The sequence below is a fragment of the Mesoplodon bidens genome (genome assembly GCF_964165515.1).
Source record: "Mesoplodon bidens genome assembly, chromosome: 17".
NCBI lineage: Eukaryota > Metazoa > Chordata > Mammalia > Artiodactyla > Ziphiidae > Mesoplodon > Mesoplodon bidens.
The window spans coordinates 61,053,909-61,071,323 of NC_138174.1; the positions used below are offsets into that span (position 1 = coordinate 61,053,909).

At 35.5% G+C, this 17,415-nt stretch overlaps 1 protein-coding gene across 1 annotated transcript in view; it reads left to right on the forward strand.

The window, feature by feature from the left end:
* The window catches only part of GPC5 (glypican 5), a gene marked incomplete at both ends in the record, with an annotated part of 1,313,977 nt that overhangs the window by 1,157,149 nt on the left and 139,413 nt on the right, over positions 1–17,415 (forward strand). The window lies entirely within an intron of this gene.

Consider the following 17,415-nt stretch of genomic DNA (forward strand, 5'->3'; position numbering starts at 1 on the left):
CAGTCCTCTGATCAAAACTCAATGACTCTCCAGCTCATACAGAGAAAGAGATTACAAACGTCCTACATATGTACCTCTAGATGATCTCACTTCTCTCCCAGCTCCACGACTTCCTTCTTGTTCACTCTATTCAGCACTGCTCATCTCCTTGGCCACATTTCACATATTCCACTTGACATATTAGTTGCTTTCTCTGCGTCTAATGCTCAACAGTCAACAACATGGCTCACAGTGTTACCTTTTCCAATCCATGCTCAAATGTCAATTGTTCAGAGAGGTCTACCTGTTTTAAACTACAATTCTCCCTCTACCCCCATACTCCCCATCCCTGGTTCCCACTTATTGTTTTCCATAGTACTTACTACATTCTATGTACTATATAACATATGTATTCATTTCTACCTTCCTTCAGTAATCTGTAAGCTTCCTGAGTGCAGGAAACCTTATCATCTCTCTGTCATGCTGTCACCTCAGAACTGACAATAATGCATGACAGATAATAGAGGCTTAATATTTTTTTTTTTTTTTTTTTTTTTTTTTTTTCTTTTTGTGGTATGCGGGCCTCTCACTGTTGTGGCCTCTCCCGTTGCGGAGCACAGGCTCCGGACGCGCAGGCCCAGCGGCCACGGCTCACGGGCCCAGCCGCTCCGCGGCATATGGGATCCTCCCAGACCGGGGCACGAACCCGTATCCCCTGCATCGGCAGGCGGACTCTCAACCACTGCGCCACCAGGGAGGCCCTAGGCTTAATATTTTTTTAATTAACTAATTAATATTGGAGGTGTCAGGGAATTTATACATGTGTCCAGTGGGAGCTGGGCAGGGAATATGAGAGCTCAATTCCCATCCTCAAATGTAAGAAAGATAATAATACCTAATAGTAGAAATTAAGAAATAATTATAGAAGTAGCTTATTTAGAAATACAATGATAAATACCTCTCCCGAAATTCTATATTATGTTTGTCTCTGAAAAGGTCAGAGTTTTTCTCAATCTGTTTTGTAGAACTCTTTCAATCTCTCAACCATTTATTTTAATTACCTGGTAAAATGTGGTGGATACAAAAAATTCTTTATTGATAAGTTATTTATTTTTAAAGAATTTATTTAAAATTTATAAAGCATTTATTTGTAAGTACATTATTCATTTATAAATAATATAAATACTTTAGGAATATTCAGAGATTTGAGTGGTATGTTGTTATTAATTTGAGGAAGGGTATGCAAAAGACTAAATGGTAGATTTTAATTAATTGTTCTGTTCAGTAAGATTTAATATATTCCTAGAAATGCCCATTTATATTAAAGAACTAAAATAGATATTTGGGACTAAGTAAATCACCTATAATAGTACAAACAGTATGATACATACTGTAATTTGTTTAACACAGTAGCTTTTTAGAGCTTTGAAGTTCTTGTTTTATTCTTTACCTCTTACTCTGCTAAATATCATTGTTCCATAAAAGGAATAAAATGTATGTTTGGTGCATAATTATCTTGATAACATTATACTCTGATAATTTCTTTAATAGGATATTAAATATGTTAAAAAATATAGACTATGTACTCAGGAGTATTTGTGCCATAATATACAGGTAATCCTGGTTGAATGACCCGATAAGTAGTTTCTCTCCTTGGCACTAGAAGTTTACATTTCCAATTACATTTAAATTGTTTGAGTAAACCAAGAAAAAAAAATGCTTTGCTAAAATTCTAATTTACAAAGTCTTTTCTAAATTTTTATGTTCCCAAAATAATGCTTATTCTCCAAGGAAACAAACTTAGAAAAACTAATAAACTACAGTTACAGTAAAGTTAGATAGTATTAAGACTCCTTGCTTAGACCACTGTGAACACTGAAGTTGCATGGAAATATGAGAGAATTTCCATGAATGAATATTGACTAGTAATAGGGTTTCATGATTGAAAAGGATGTTTAGCTGTGGGGTTTTAGCTAAGCCTTTTTGAAAGTTATTTTCCCAATTGGAAAATTATCAGAAGTAAATCCCTTCAAGAATACATGATTTAAAAATTCATCAAGTTAAATTGCCCTTTATGTATAGTTCCCTTTTTAGATCCCAAAACCACTAATGTGTTTTTACAGAAGAGAGGGCCTTATTATCATTCTGATATTGGATGATATAAATGATGAGAAATGAATGATGACCTATTCGTGATTATGCTTAGGTTTAAAAAGAAAGAGGAGGAATTCTACATAGGGTGGGACGTTTCCTTTACATTTTTTCTCTTAAGTAGTCACTTTTGCATTACTGGGCATACTAAGATAATTGGAGTTCTATATACTGTTGACCCTTGAACAACGTGGCTTTGAACTGAGCAGGACCCCTTATACGTGGGTATTTTTCAATAGTAAATATATTAAATAGTACTACATGATCTGTGGTTGGTTGAATCTACCTAGGAGCCACGTAGGACCTGATGATACAGATGAACCATGGCTAAAGCTACAGAGGGCCCACAATAAATTACACCTGAATTGACCCCTCTTGTTTTAAGGGTCAAATATTTTGCTTAAGAGGTTTTACGCAGACACACATGCACACATATATATGTACATATATACATATAAACTTGAATACATAAATAGGTATGTGTACATAAGTATTATGCACTTAGTAAGCATTTAAAGATCTTGATGTGTTGAGTATTGACAGTGCTCATCAGTCTGCTAGTGAGGGGTGCAAATATGGGTTGTACTAGAATTGATATTATGCCTAAAAATCTAGTATGCCTTTACTCTGATTAAATTTAGAGTATGTTAAATAATTTCTAGTTGTTACTTTTTTTTTGTCTTGCCAACAAACCCCATCTAATATTTTAAAACTGACTTTGACAAATTTTTATCTGGCCATCCATTCTAAAAAGGTTTGCATCTGATGTAGTAAGAAAAATAATGTACTATTTCCCATGAGGTTCTATATTCCCGCTTTGATTTCTATTAAAAATCCATTTTCCTGCTCTTTTTTCAAGTCAGTTTATTATGTAGTTAACAAAGGCTAAATAAGATACAAATTTCATTCTTAATAAGTTTTTATTGGGCAATGCTATCCAATATAGAAATCACTGACCACATGTGGCTGTGAAGCTCATGAATGCGGCTACTCCAAATTGACATGTGGTGTAAGTGTAAAGTATACACCATGACTTGGGAAAATTAGTATAAAAAAGAACGTAAAATATCTCATTAATAATTTTTGTGTTGATTACATGTTGAAATAGTAATATTTGCATATATTGGGTGAAATAAATATATATTGCAATTAATTTCACCTACATTTTTAATGTTGCTATTCAAAAATTTAGAATAATGTGGTTTGTGTTTGTGGCTTACAAGGTATTTGAACTGGGCAGCACTATGTAAGATTATTGCTTTAAGCTTCCGTTTCTCTCATAGTAAGTATAGTGTTGGCCAAAAAAATCGTTCGGGTTTCCCATGTTACAGAAAGAGCGTATGGAAACCCGAACGAACTTTTTGGCCAGTCCAATAATATCCAAAAAAATGATATTACAAGATTTTTTAAAGGTAATGGAAAGGTTCTTGTTTATACTGTACTCTTCCCCTGCTCTATCCAGATATCCAGCCCAGATGTAATCCATCAGTAAATATTAATATCCAATTAAATAGATAAACAATTCCTTTCCTTTTTTCCTTTATTGTATAATTGATTCACTTTCTATATTTGTAGGGCACAGGCATTTTGCAGGTGCCTTATATATAATCCAGAAATTTGAAATGACAATTCTAGTTGTATATAAATTTCATATAAATATGAATTAACCTCATTTTTATTCTACCTCATGAGTGATTTTATCCAGCATGCTATTAAAATGTATTGATCTGATAACCTGACCAAAAGTGGAGGATTTCAACTGGAAAAAAAGTTTTATAATAATAGTATTGTGAAACAAAGTTTCCAAGAAAGGATGGAGCCAGCTGCCATACTTACATTCTCTTTTGCCCTAGTATTGGTGAACTCAACTTACTGCTCTCAGTCAACAAATAACCATTAGACAGCTCCTTACTCTGCCTTCTCATGAACTTTCTGGCAAAGAGAGTTGAACTGCCAATATAATTCTTCTACCTCTAGGGTAACATTGGCCTCCCCTATTAATGAAGCAGTCACCAATATTTTCCTTTAAATCCCAAGACAAAGTGAAGTACTCACACACATATTATAGAACATTTTAATTAAGCTATACCCTCTTGAAGTAATTTGTGTTTCATATTCCATCTTCTTATTTTACCACCCTGCTACCTTGATATATCTGTATTTTTAAGTTCCATTCACAAAAAGTCTAGAACATAAAGTCCTTTAGAGGTAGATAATGAAAATTGACCCTACCAGAGAGGAAATTCATCCTTGACTGTCCATCTGGTTCTCAGATATGTAATGCAGATTCAACTCAATGAACATGTTGGCTAGTTTCCTAGAATCTGTTTCCTTGTTGTTTTTTCCCAATTGCCTTGGACTTGCTTGATAGCCAACAGAGCAAATCGAATAAAAGAGGTTGCTGAAAGCACAGATTTACTATGTAGTAGTGCAGAAATTGCATGCTACTAAGTTTAATTGAGAAACACAGCCAGTTTTCTCACATAATCATAGTGGGAGTAATACTTTATAATTATTTAAAGGGCAAGCTCTTCTTTTTTGTAAATACATGTGTACTAAACTACAGAACTACATACACCCTTAATCCAAGAAAGACCAGACAAGTTCTAATGAGAGCAGTTTTAGTGATTCTAAACGTGGGCTACAATTCTCCAAAATATACAGTATATCTGGTTGGAAAGAATAAAAATGTTTATGACCAGAAGTGAGACCCAATCAGTGGCAAATGACGAGAAGCCTTTTGCTTGGTTGGATCTGATTCCTTTTCTGAATGTTCCCTGAATTATGTTTTGGGCAGAGGCAATGAGCCAATAAAAGACAATCAGATTCCAGATCTCAAAAGCTCATGGGCATGGATGAGCAAGTGTTACAGGGATAAACCATCTCAGTGGATAATTCGTTCTGGAATTTTGTGACCAAGACAGAGAGTAGAGTATTTCCAAAGATGAACTGAGGATATGGTCATAGGCCCTGTCATGTGAGTACGTATTTAAAAAAAATATATCTGTTTCTGATTTCCAACAGAGGTAGAATCAACTTGAAAAACACCATACTCAGGTGGTTGGATTATTTTTCAACGAATTTCAAATACAGAGGTTATAAAATGAATTTTGTCCAATTTGATGATTCGGAGAAGATAATAGTAAATTAGATAAAATTCATAGCCTCTTCCAAGTTCATAGAACATTTTTCCATTATTCCTGGATTTATCTGTGCTCATTGTTTTTCAATGAAGAGTGTGTGCAGCATGTCTCTTGTTAAGAGTGACCCTGGAAGTATTTATTACAGATTGTGAGAAAGGAAAACTCTTACATTTTGAACATTTCTTAATAACCAATTCCTCAAGGCTATTTATGTATCAGAGTTTGCTGCTATTTCTTCCTTTCCCAGTTTGAGCTCTAAATTCAAGAAACACAGGGCTTAAAGGAGGCTTAGGAAGGGAAAAATAATTCCAAATGATAAACTAAACAAGATAATTTAATCAGAATGTCTCTGGTCTCCTGATAGCAAGTAATACAGAGAATTAACAATTAACAAGAAAATATAGTGACCTCATTCATGTTCAGTAATAATGTATCTGACTGCATGCAGTCCTTGACTTGGCTGTTTACAGTTGCTTTGGAATTTTATCTCATAAATTTTTTCAACTCTGGAGAATCTCATTTAACTATTATTATACTGTACTAAGAATTAACCACTGTAAATGGTAAAGAAATTACAGAGATCCTGAACCACAGCTGACCCTAGAGTTTACATAGGAAAGGAAAAACAAAGAGCAAAAGACAATTACAGAAAAATTATGTTGTAGTGAAGGAGAGGGATTTACACAATACATAGCAATTCTGTCTGCATGTCAATTTCTGAGCTATATTCTGATCTTGTGTATGTGCACGCACACATAGAATGCTTAAATAGTTAGCTGTTCTAGTTAGTGAAGATTCTGGTCTAACAGATAACTACGCAAAATGTGACTGTTTTTTATAGGTATCTTACCTATAAAATTCTTTCTAAAATGCACCACACACTTCTGCTTGTTAGGTTTTCCTTCTTTGTCCTCGTTGTAAAAGACAAAAGGCTGCAGAGGGTATAAGAAGCAGCGACTGAAGACTTTGCCTTTGGCCAGTGAATTCAGTGAATAAGCCAAAAGTCGACCATTCCATCTCTGTCTAGAAACCTGTTGTCTAAGGCTTTATTCCTCATACAATCTGTCACTGATAATACAAGTAATGAAAACAATGATTTCTTTTCATATTCATATGAAGTGGGCTCTTGCCACTCCTCCTCTATGCTCTCCTGCTTCTTGCCTCCTGATTTATATGCCATCAACACAGAATTGTCAATGTTTCACTGAAAACCCTACGCTTGTGTTTTTTTTTTTTTTTCTTTTGCTCTCTGGTTGCCCTTTCTCCCTTGTTTGCCTTGCTGTCTTCCTCTCATCTTTAAGACTCAGCTCCAAGTTGATCACATCAGGAAAGCCTTCTCTCCAGGGTGCTGAGGGATCATATCCGGAAAGCCTTCCCTCTAGGGTGCTGAGGGTGCCATTGCTATCTCTCTCTTCGTCTTTTTCATTCTAGATTGTAATACCTATTTCTTCTTCTGCCTCCCTGTTAGACGGCTAGCTCCGTGGAGTAAAGAACTGTATCCCTGGTGCTCAAAACAGTATCTGGCACAATTTTTGCATGCAAAAGATGTCTGATAAATCTTAATGTATGGCTAGTATTACCTTTTTTTTCTCACAATGGATTTTTCTGTGTGATATTTTTTAATTGAGGTATAGATAATTTACAATGTTGCATTAGTTTCAAGTGTACAGCAAAGTTATTCATATATATATGAATAACTATATTATGAATAATATATATATATATATATACACACTTTCAGATTCTTTTCTATTATAGGTTATTGCAAGCTATTGAGTATAATTCCCTGTGCTACACAGTAGGTTATTGTTGTTTACATATTTTATATATAGTCGTGTGTATATGTTAATCCCAAATTCCTAATTTATCTCCCCACCCCACTCTCCCCTTTGGCAACCATACATCTGTTTTCAAAGTCTATGAGTCTCTTTCCACGTTTTAAATAAGTTAGTTGTATTATTATCATATCATTATTTGTATCATTTTTTTAAATTCCACAAATAAGTGATATCATATGATATTTGTTTTTCTCTGTCTGACTTACTTCACTCAGTATGACAATCTCTAGGTCCATCCACGTTGCTGCAAATGATATTATTTCATTCTTTTTATGGCCGAGTAATATTCCATTGTGTGTGTGTGTGTGTGTGTGTGTGTGTATATGTGTATGTATACACATACATACCACATATTCGTTATCCATTCATCTGTTCATGGACATTTAGGTGGCTTCCATGTCTTTGTTATTGTAAATAGTGCAGCTATGAACATCAGGGTGCATGTATCTTTCCAAATTATAGAGTTTTCTCCAGATATATGCCCAGGAGTGGGATTGCTGGATCATATGGTAGCTCTATGTTTAGTTTTTTAAGGAACCGCTATACTGTTCTCTATAGTGGCTGTACCAATTTACATTCCCACCAACAGTATATGAGAGTTCCTTTTCCTTTTTTACATTTTATTTTAAAATACAGAGTTTATAGATTCCCAGTATGTTACCATATTGAACTTTGAGAAGTAATTAAAGCAGAATGAATAAACTAAAGCTCAGAGAGATGAACGTTTCACACTAGTTGGGTGTTGAAACTTAGACTTGAAAACAAGTCTTCTATATACTGAAATAAACAAACAAAACCAAAAAAAAAATAAAGCAGCAACAGCAGAAGCTTCCTTTAGTACCACTAAACATACAGGGACTGTGCACAAGCCATTTAAAAATATTTTATTTACTCCTCCTGACAACTCTGCAGAAGGAAGCATAGATAACTTTACCCCCTCTTCCAAGTGAGACTACTGAAGTTTGCAGAGCTTCTGTAACTCTCCCAAAATGGTATACACAAAAACAGAGGAGCTGGGAATCAAGCCCTGTTCTGACTCACTCCAAATCTGTGCACTGATGCATGAGACTATAAAACTTCTTAAATCATATCCTTTTTGATATGTTTATGATTATTCCTCCAAAATATTAGTCCATTCCTTGTATCTGTTGGTGAAGTTCAGCAAATACCCATGTTTGATAACATAGCACTAGATATTGAATGAGATATGATCAATGTACTATCTATTATTGATGAGGATCTGGGGCCCCAGCTGGAGAGCAGGAGATGCTAGTTATATGAATTATTAAATTCAGCACTTGCCTAAATAGTAGACTCAAGCAAATACACCCTCCTCGTGACTCACATCCAAACTATATAAGGAACTCTTATTAAATAATAAAAATACATTCAAATAAGAAATGAGCAAAAATTTAACAGACACATCAAAAAAGAAGGTATACAGATGGCCAATAAGCACATTTTAAAAGGCTTATCAGCACTAGTTATCAGGAAATTGCAGATGAAAATCATAATGAGATAGCACAATGCATCCACTAAAATGGCTAAAATAAAGACTGATCACTACCAAAAGTTGGCGGGAGAGTGGTATAGCTAGAACTCTCATATTGTTGGTGAGAATCTACAATAGTGCAGCCACTTTGGAAGAGTAAAAACTTCTTATTAATATTAACCATATAACTAATTGTGTAATAGCAATTCTACTCCTAAGGATTCATCCAAGAGAAATGTAAAAAGAACATTAGTTTACAAAAAAAAAGAGAAAAATAGACACACATCCCCACACACTTCCCTTTGCTTCTGGATATATAACATGACTACAATATTTAACTATCTTTTGGGTAATATTTTTTAAAAAATCAGTTTGACCCAGAGTCATGTTCAGCTATTAAAGAAACAGTTTTATTCTAATTTACCAAAAATTACTCCCAGATTAATAATTCATTCATTCAGGGATTTTTCACTCTGTAGAGAAGCTCTTGCTACATTTTAATTCTCTACACTTACTTCTTTTATTCCTACCACACACCAAATGCTGATTTGCTTCAGTAGTCATCAGTTTCATTAAATACTTATCAATTTAGTTGTTAGAGCAAATAATAAATTGTTTTGTTTTAGAAATTCAACACGTATTAAAAAACCAAAAGCAAAACCTCTGGGAAATAATTGGGGCTGGAAATCATTTTCTCCTTCTTCCTTCAATTGGTACAAACACTGAGGATTGGTTATACATAGGTAGTGATATAGATAGTGATTTTGAGTTGCTAAATATTATGATATAGTGGTATAGATAGTGACATAGATAGTGATATAGATAGTGATTTTGAGTTGCTAAATATTATGGATAAATATTCTAATTTTTTCTTCTTCCCCCTGCCTCCACTTTCCCCCCTTGGTGTCCATAAGTTTGTTCTCTACATCAGTGTCTCAATTTCTTCCCTGCAAACTGGTTCATCTGTACCATTTTTCTAGGTTCCACATATATGCATTAATATATGATATATGTTTTTCTCTTTCTGACTTACTTCACTCTGTATGAGTCTCTGGATGCATCCACGTCTCTACAGATGACTCTATTTCGTTCCTTTTTATGGCTGAGTAACATTCCATTGTATATATGTACCACATTTTCTTTATCCATTCGTCAGTCGATGGGAATTTAGTTTGCTTCCATGACCTGGCTATTGTAAATAGTGCTGCAGTGAACATTGGGGTGTATGTGTCTTTTTGAATTATGGTCTTCTTTGGGTATATGCTCAGTAGTGGGATTGTTGGATCATATGATAGTTCTAGTTTTCGTTTTTTAAGGAACCTCCATACTGTTCTCCATAGTGGCTGTATCAATTTACCTCCCCACCAACAGTGCAAGAGGGTTCCCTTTTCTCCACAGTCTCCCCAGCATTTGTTATTTGTAGATTTTCTGATGATGCCCATTCTAACCAGTGTGAGGTGATACCTCATTGTAGTTTTGATTTGCATTTCTCTAATAATTTGTGATGTTGAGCAGCTTTTCATGTGCTTCTTGGCCATCTGTATGTCTTCTTTGGAGAAATGTCTATTTAGGTCTTCTGCCAATTTTTTGTTTGGGTTGTTTGTTTTTTTAATATTGAGCTGCATGAGCTGCTTTTATATTTTAGAGATTAATCCTTTGTCCGTTGATTCATCTGCAAATATATTCTCCCATTCTGAGGGTTGTCTTTTTGTCTTGTTTGTAGTTTCCTTTGCTGTGCAAAATCTTTTGAGTTTCATTAGGTCCCATTTGTTTATTTTTGTTTTTATTTCCATTTCTCTAAGAGGTGGATCAAAGAAGATCTTCCTGTGATTTATGCCAAAGAGTGTTCTTCCTATGTTTTCCTCTAAGAGTTTTATAGTGTCGGATCTTACATTTAGGTCTCTATCCATTTTGAGTTTATTTTTGTGTATGGTGTTAGGGAGTGTTCTAATTTCATTTGTTTACAAGTAGCTGTCCAGTTTTCCCAGCACCACTTATTGAAGAGACTGTCTTTTCTCCATTGTGTATCCTTGCCTCCTTTGTCATAGATTAGTTGACCATAGGTGCGTGGATTTATCTCTGGGTTTTCTACCCTGTTCCATTGATGTATGTTCTCTTCTCTGATTGCCATGGCTAGGACTTCCAAAACTATGTTGAATAATAGTGGTAAGAGTGGTCATCCTTGTCTTTTTCCTAATCTTAGAGGAAATGCTTTCAGTTTGTCACCATTGAGAATGATGTTTGCTGTGGATTTGTCATATATGGCCTTTATTAAGTTGAGGTAGGTTCCCTCTATGCCCACTTTCTGGAGAGTTTTTATGATAAATGGGTGTTGAATTTTGTCAAAAGCTTTTGCTGCATCTATTGAGATGATATTATGATTTTTATTCTCCAATTTGTTAAAATAGTATATCACATTGATTGATTGGCATATATTGAAGAATCTTTGCATCTCTGGGATAAATCTCACTTGATCATGGTGTATGATCCTTTTAATGTGTTGTTGGATTCTGTTTGCTAGTATACTGTTGAGGATTTTTTGCATCTATATTCATCAGTGAAAACGGTCTGTAATTTTCTGTTTTTATAGTATCTTTGTCTGGTTTTTGGTATCAGGGTGATGGTGGCCTCATAGAATGAGTTGGGAGTGTTCACGCCTCTGCAGTTTTTTGGAAGAGTTTGAGAAGGATGGGTGTTAGCTCTTCTCTAAGTGCTTGATAGAATTCACCTGTGGAGCCATCTGCTCCTGGCCTTTAGTTTGTTGGAAGATTTTTAATCAGAATTTCAATTTCATTACTTGTGATTGATCTGTTCATATTCTCTGTTTCTTCCTGGTTCAGTCTTGGAAGGTTATACCTTCCTAAGAATTTGTCCATTTCTTCCAGGTTGTCCATTTTATTGGCATAGAGTTGCTTGTAGTAGTCTCTTAGGGTGCTTTGTATTTCTGTGGTGTCTGTTGTAACTTCTCCTTTTTCGTTTCTAATTTTATTGATTTGAGTCCTCTCCCTCTTTTTCTTGATGAGTCTGGCTAAGGGTTTATCCATTTTGTTTACCTTCTCAAAGAACCAGCTTTGAGAAGTTTTATTGATCTTTGCTATTGTCTTCTTTGTTTCTATTTCATTTATTTCTGCTCTGCTCTTTATGATTTCTTTCCTTCTACTAACTTTGGGTTTTGTTTGTTCTTTGTTCTCTAGTTCCTTTAGGTGTAAGGTTACATTGTTTATTTGAGATTTTTCTTGTTTCTTGACATAGGCTTGTACTGCTATAAACTTCCCTCTTAGAACTGTGTTCCATAGGTTTTGGATCATCGTGTTTTCATTGTCATTTATCTCTAGGTATTTTTTGATTTCCTCTTTGATTTCTTCAGTGATCTCTTGGTTATTTAGTAATGTATTGTTTAGCCTCCATGTGTTTGTGTTTTTATCCCTGTAATTGATTTCTAATCCTATAGAGTTGTGGTCAGAAAAGATGCTTGATATGATTTCAATTTTCTTAAATTTACTGAGGCTTGATTTGTGACCCAAGATGTGATCTATCCTGGAGAATGTTCCATGTGCACTTGAGAAGAAAGTGTAATCTGCTGTTTTTGGATGCAATGTCCTATAAATATCAATTAAATATATCTGGTAGATTGTTTCATTTAAAGCTTGTGTTTCCTTATTAATTTTCTGTTTGGATGATCTCCAGTGTTGTAAGTAAGGTGTTAAAGTCCCCCACTATTTTTGTGTATCTGTCAATTTCCTCTTTTATAGCTGTTAGCAGGCGCCTTATGTATTGAAGTGCTCCTATGTTGGGTGCATATATATTTATAATTGTTATATCTTCTTCTTGGATTGATCCCTTGATCATTATGTAGTGTCCTTCCTTGTCTCTTGTAACATTCTTTATTTTAAAGTCTATATTATCTGATATGAGTATTGCTACTCCAGCCCTCTTTTGATTTCCATTTGCATGGAATATCTTTTTCCTTCCCCTCACTTTCAGTCTGTATGTGTCCCTAGGTCTGAAGTGGGTCTCTTGTAGACAGCATATAGATGGGTCTCATTTTTGTATCCATTCAGTGAGCCTGTGTCTTTTGGCTGGAGCATTTAATTCATTCACAGTTAGGGTAATTATCGATATGTATGTTCCTTTGACCATTTTCTTAATTGTTTTGGGCTCCTTTTTGTAGGTTCTTTTCTTCTCTTGTCTTTCCCAGTTAGAGAAGTTCCTTTAGCATTTGTTGTAGAGCTAGTTTGGTGGTGCTGAATTGTCTTAGCTTTTGCTTGTCTGTAAAGCTTTTAATTTCTCCATCGAATCTGAATGAGATCCTTGCTGAGTAGAGTAATCTTGGTTGTAGGTTCTGCCCTTTCATCACTTTAAGTATATCATGCCACTCCCTTCTGGCTTGTAGAGTTTCTGCTGAGAAATCAGCTGTTAACCTTATGGGAGTTCTCTTGTATGTTATTTGTCATTTTTCCTTTGTTGCTTTCAATAAATTTTCCTTGTCTTTAATTTTTGCCAATTTCATTACTATGTGACTCGTTGTGTTTCTCCTTGGGTTTATCTTTATGGGACTCACTGAGCTTCCTGGACTTTGGTGGCTATTTCCTTTTCCATGTTAGGGAAGTTTTTGACTCTAATCTCTTCAAATATTTTCTCTGGACCATTCTCCCATGTCCTTCTGGGACCCCTATAATGTAAATGTTGTGTTTAATGTTGTCCCAGAGGTTTCTTAGGCAGTTTTCATTTCTTTTCATTCTTTTTTCTTTACTCTTTTCCACAGCAGTGAATTCCACCATTCTGTCTTCCATGTCACTTATCTATTCTTCTGCATCAGTTATTCTGCTATTGATTCCTTCTAGTGTAGTTTTCATTTCAGTTATTGTATTGTTCATCTCTGTTTGTTTGTTCTTTAATTCTTCTAGGTCTTTGTTAAACATTTCTTGCATCTTCTCGATCTTTGCCTCCATTCTTTTTCCAAGGTCCTGGATCATCTTCACTATCATTATTCTGAATTCTTTTTCTGGAAGATTGCCTCTCTCCACTTCATTTAGTTGTTTTTCTGGGGTTTTATCTTGTTCGTTCATCTGGTACATAGCCCTGTGCCTTTTCATCTTGTCTATCTTTCTGTGAATGTGGTTTTTGTTCCACAGGCTGCAGGATTGTCATTCTTCTTGCTTCTGCTGTCTGCCCTCTGGTGGATGCGGCTATCTAAGAGGCTTGTGCATGTTTCCTTTTGGGAGGGACTGGTGGTGGATACAGCTGTGTGTGCCCTTGTGGGCAGAGCTCAGTAATACTTTAATTCACTTGTCTGCTGTTGGGTGGGAATGCGTTTCCTCCCTGTTTGTTGTTTGGCCTGAGGCGACCCAGCACGGGAGCCTACCTGGACTCTTTTATGGGGTTAAGGACAGACTCTGAGAGGGTTCATGCCAAGGAACACTTCCCAGAACTTCTGCTGCCACTGTCATCATCCTCATGGTTAGACACAGTCACCCCCCACCTCTGCAGGAGACCCTCTAACACTAGCAGGTAAGTCTCGTTCAGTCTCCTATGGGGTCACTGCTCCTTCCCCTAGGTCCTGATGTGCACACTACTTTGTGTGTGCCCTCCAAGTGTGGAGTCCTTGTTTCCCCCAGTCCTGTTGAAGTCCTGCAATCAAATCCCACTAGCCTTCAAAGTCTGATTCTCTAGGAATTCCTCCTCTCATTGCCAGACCCCCAGGTTGGGAAGCCTGATGTGGGGCTCAGAACCTTCACTCCAGTGGGTGGACTTCTGTGGTTTAAGTGTTCTCCAGTTTGTGAGTCACCCACCCAGCAGTTATGGGATTTGATTTTATTGTGATTGTGCCCCTCCTACCATCTCATTTTATCTTCTCCTTTGTCTTTGGATGTGGGGTGTCTTTTTTCATGAGTTCCAGTGCCTTCCTGTCGATGATTGCAGTTAGTTGTGATTCTGGTGCTCTCGCAAGAGGGAGTGAGAGCATGTCCTTCTACTCCGCCATCTTGAACCAGTCTCCCACAAACCATTCACTTTTAAGTTAAAAAAAAAAAGTCTGTTCTCACAAAAAAACAATATTGCTCATAATACAATTTCTACCTAAATTCCTACAGTGATCCCATAATTGGACATTGACTAGTTAGTTTTTATGTTATATTCCTTTAGAATTTATTTTATTCTGCTACCTACTAACTGCCAGTTGAATAATCTAAATATGAATTATTGCACTTTATAACGTTACAAAATTATCAAGAACTTATTTTAGACATTTATGACACTAAAAAGACCTCCTTTCAAATGATTCTAACAATCCCAAACTCCTAACAACTCTAAGTTATACCCCGAAATTTGCCTACTTTGATGATTTTTTATTATTATAAATGGAAATGCTTGGGATACCAATTAAAGCATTATTTGCTATAACTTGATGTCACATATTGTCTTCAAACTTAAGAAAAGTGAAGCCCTTATAAACCACACAGCTTCTGTTCAAATATTTATAATACATTTTGCTATGACCATGGACCTCTAAGACACAGATTTAAAAATAAGAACATAGATCTATAGATTAATGACTGATTAAGAAAAGTGGGAAATGAAGATCTTTTCCTTTTTCTCTCGCTGTTGATAAATTTTCCTTCTACACAGACTACATGAAAGCACTGAGATCCTTGTTTCCCATACTAAAGAGTGCTTGTTATTCTGTTCTTGAAGCTGCCCCAGCAGCCGGTGACCTGTTTGAGAACCTACGTTTTCAAACTCCACAGGTGTCCTGGCTTAATGTTACTCTGGAGTGCTTTTAATAGATAAACATACTTTATCTGCTCTGGCAAAGAAAAAATAGGACAAGCAATCAGACAACCATCTTCTCTAACCTGAACTGAATACTTAACATAAGTCAAGGGTAAAGGGAAAAACGCTCCTTTTACAGTGTCCCAAGATGCCATTGAAGGGCTGGCCTTTACTTTATATTTATTTATCATATATGTAGGCAGCAACTGGTGCATTAAATAAGCTAGGCTGAGAAAAATAATGATTTAAAGAGGCTTTCACAAACACCATTACCAGAGGCATTTGGAAATGTTATGAAAAGAAAGTCAATAATAGATCCTACTTTAAAGATTAAGCCTTTAAAATATTTGATTCTTTATGGACCTATATTTGAGTAAAAGTTATGGTTCAGTTATCCTAAAATAATAAATAGAAAAATTATTTTATAATTAATCTCAGGACTTTTCTTTGCAGTTATCAAAGATAAACACTGATGAACATAATAAGGAAAAGTTTCCTGTTATATGATGCACATAAATTCAAATACATTTTGAAATCAAACATATCGCTTCTTTTTTACAGAGAATATTTTGTTGCTATTGCCTGACAAATGTGGCCGTGGTTACAGGGGGAAAACATGACAAGATTATATGGGGGGGAATTTCTGATGTGCGAAACACATAATGTATTTAGTTCTGCTCCTATTTACAGAGGACTGCAAGGTTGTACAATGTGTTTTCCCCTACCAAAAGTTATCATGCAGCAAAGTCAAGGACGAGCCGTCCAGGGAGACACTCAAATTTGTTAAGGCAAAGTGTAGGAAACATGCGAGCTTGGGTTTGATCATCTATACCTGGTGTAGCGATTCTCTTCCTGGATATTTATGTGCTGTATATACTCTGTCTCCTGACTACTGTTGAGATGGACTTGGATATAGGCAGAAAAAGAATCCAGCAAGGGTCAATGGATATGTATGTTCCAAAAGTCTTTCCTCCTTCCATGGAAACAGAAGAACTCCATCCATTATACAGAGAGCTAGATGCATAGTGAACTAAGTGTAATGCCAAAAATTCTTCTCGGTGCACAGGGAAGACAACCAAAATCTATGCTTTTGCTATCACTGCGATGTCCAGAAAAACTGCACAGCTGGGAGCCACTAAACTGCAAAATAATGCCACTCCACAAATAAGCAGAATTTAGACTCTGGAGCAGAATGTAAGAAAATGAGAAACAAATGTAACTTCTTTATTTCTAGGCTTAAGGAATGAGAATTTCTTAATAACACAGTTAAAACAACAACAAAAAAACCCTCAGATTTTTTAAAAGTCTATATCCAAAATCAACTTATAGTCCAAATGAAGTATGACCATTATTTTAGGCTATCTGAACAAGGAAGAGTAAGAATTGCTAGTTTCAAAACCCCAAAATCTGTGACCAGGAAACTCACCAAACTCCCCAGCCCTTAAACCATGTTGGTGCCTTTCCATGTATTGCCAACTTTGTTAAAGTGCTCAGAAAAGTATTATTCTGAATCCCACTTTGAACAGCTAGGCTTAAAAAGAAATAACTCTTGTGGAAGTGATGGACTGGATTCTTTTGTAATAAAAGGGGTGTATATAATTTGGGATTAGTATTATCTAGGGAAAAAACATTCTAACATGATGGATTAAGTAAGTGTCTTACTCACACATGCTATTAAGTCACTACCTATGGAAGAAAATCAAAGAGGCTTATAGCATTGACCTCTTCCAGGTTTAATGAGGCAAGGAAAAACCTCCATCTGTCTTATTTAGGGGTCGTTGCCATTATAAAACTATCATTAAATATCCAGTTCAAGGGTAAATTTGAGAAATGACTCTTTAGACAACGCAGATGGGTACCTAGTTGAAACTTTGATTAGAAACCCTTAAACTGCCAACCTACTATTTTTCTTTTGATTTTTAATCATATTTTATTTATTTTTCTTTCTTTTGATTTTAGTCTTTATTCAAGACAAGTTTGGGCTATATATCTCAGTATAAAGTAGACTTCATCTCAACTTTCCTTCCAATTTTGGAAAAAC